General features: G+C 40.0%; 1 protein-coding gene and 1 long non-coding RNA gene across 3 annotated transcripts in view; one reads left to right on the forward strand and one right to left on the reverse strand.

The window, feature by feature from the left end:
- The window catches only part of LOC135211159 (uncharacterized), a 107,927-nt gene that overhangs the window by 83,376 nt on the left and 22,051 nt on the right, over nucleotides 1-2,500 (reverse strand). The window lies entirely within an intron of this gene.
- The window catches only part of LOC135211158 (uncharacterized), a 28,901-nt gene continuing 26,557 nt past the window's right edge, over nucleotides 157-2,500 (forward strand). The window contains exon 1 of one of the 2 annotated variants that reach the window (XM_064244341.1): nucleotides 157-605. The gene's annotated coding sequence lies outside the window, so the exon portion shown is untranslated. The remainder of the gene's footprint in view (nucleotides 606-2,500) is intronic. The other variant, XM_064244340.1, reaches the window with a different exon arrangement.

Here is a 2,500-nt window from a genome sequence, read left to right on the forward strand (position 1 = left end):
AGGCAAAATCTGGAACCACACCTACCGTCGAGGAAACGGACAGCCAATGAGATTCGAGATCTCCCCGACACAGAGTTTTCATTGGAGGAGTTCTCCTCATTACCTTCCCCTCCGTTGCTCAAAGGAGACCCCACTACGGCGACTTCAATGCTGCACTGCACATACAGTTAGTTCCTTTCGAAGCTCGTGCCAGGCAGGCCAGTGATACGATTCACGAGATCCTACAAAAGCTCGGTGGAAATTGAGCACAACGAGGGAAATGTGAGTTGTGGAAGCGAGAGACGTCTTTCAAGACACCAACAGGAAGGGTTTTTAAAGACACACGAAGACCGTAGGAGTATGAGTCACACCGGAGTGAAAGTGAATCTCTTGATATTGTAGTGGGCGATTCAGTCATGCCTTAACCCACGGTGAGGCAAGAGTAACCCTGTGTTGTTCCGTCTCGGGAGAAACTGATAAGAATCTTGGGGAAGGAGGAGGAGGCACCACTGGGAATCATTACGCATGATTTGCACATACGAAACATGATGGAGGAAATAAAGAAGTGATGAAGGTGGTGTGAGCATTTCAGAAGATGTGAAATATAAGGTAACTTTCTTGTTCTCGTAAGTATGGAACTGTACTACTGACGTTGTAGAGAGAAAGAGGCAGCCTTGCACATCCTTGTTGTGCATTATTAATATAATCTTGTTGCGGATGTCTTTTTTTAGGGTCCTCCGATATTCATTATCTATTCTCAGAGGGCGCGCCTCTGCGTGATTTGTGTTGCGTAGGTAAAGATAATTATTTACTGCTGCATTGTCCTTATTACCGTGACACACTTTGGCCTCAAGTTTGATGTTATTCTCGTTTCATGAAAGAGAATAAAGCACAGAATTGATCAGCTTTACTGAAGACGGATGTTAATAAGCTTAATACTCTGAATTCAATGCAATGCACTATGATGTGTAGACATCACATTCCCGTTGTTCAGGGTTTTCACTCTCTCTCTCTCTCTCTCTCTCTCTCTCTCTCTCTCTCTCTCTCTCTCTCTCTCTCTCTCTCTCTAACGCTGCTAAAGGCTATTTGCAGCTTCTTTCTGGCCCCAGTTTTATTGCCTTTTGCCTTTTCTCTGTCACCCGTTCCCTTCTGTCTCTTTCTACTCCACTCAGATGTCCACCTTTGCCAGCTCCGCCTTGCTCCAGTTTTCACTTCACAGTGAAAAAAATCCTTGGAGCAAATCCTATGGAAATACAACCATTGATTAGTTGGTTTCGTTCGCTATTAATATTCATATAGTCGTCTTAACTTTATTTCCTGTAAGTCAGGGGTTACCTTTCAGTGAGTAGACTACACTGTACAAAATTTAGTTACATACATACATACATATATATACATACATACATACATACATACACACACACACACACACACACACACACACACACATATATATATATATATATATATATATTATATATATATATATATATATATATATAATTTCCAGTAACCATTTTGGGCTGAGGTTGTCACCTATTGCAGTTCACCAAGTATCAGGTATAAGCTATCATTACGTAAATCAACAGGGAAATGTGTGTATCAGGAGACGGGTCTAAAAAATACATACATATATAGGTACACATACATTACATATTTATACATATATACATACATACATGCGTACTAGGAAGACAAGAGTTCAATTAAACCAAAGAACTATTTTTCCAAAACGCTTCTGGGATAGGAAAGTCATTCTTGAAGAAAGCAAAAATACTTTTTTATTCCTGGTGACTATCACCCAACCAGCTACCGGCAGTCAAATTCTGATTGAAGGTCATGCCTAAAAAGCAGTTGACAAATGCCATTTGTTAAGGGAATCATGGATATTTAGATACATTGAATGCTTCTAGAACGTAACCAATGTGAAGCTTACGATACCTAAGCAATTTCGTTGATAATAAATTATTTACTTCCTGTAAGCTTTATACGCACATGCAAGCATGCATTGTATATACGTAAGGTGCAGGTCCTTATGTATTTGTGTATCGTTACAAATATCTGAACATTCTGCTTCCTATTGGAGAAATGTTCAAGCATTTGAGATATCCGAATACCTTCCAGAAATGACCAGTATATACAGTATATTACGATGGCTGGATTTACGACATCTTTTCTATGCTTTTACCTTTGCTGAAGTCTGGCACGTAGTTCGCAATTCACCCCCCCAACCCCCCGCCTCCGACATTTAATAACACTAAAGATGTATCCTGCTTTCATCATAGTTTCCTTCATACGATAACCGGTATCCGTTGGTGATAATTAGATGCCAATCTCCTAAGAAATGACAGATTACCGTTGATATGATGGAGAGCCTTCCGGAGACAGTATTAATTTTACTTTATGAAAAATCACAAATTTTTCGGCAACTGATGTCGGTCACACTTAGAGAATAACGCTTTCCCAATCACTGGTTCTACATCATGAGGCTGAAACTACCAACATTCTTTTGAAGCTGGAA

Source organism: Macrobrachium nipponense, chromosome 4, assembly GCF_015104395.2.
Source record: "Macrobrachium nipponense isolate FS-2020 chromosome 4, ASM1510439v2, whole genome shotgun sequence".
NCBI lineage: Eukaryota > Metazoa > Arthropoda > Malacostraca > Decapoda > Palaemonidae > Macrobrachium > Macrobrachium nipponense.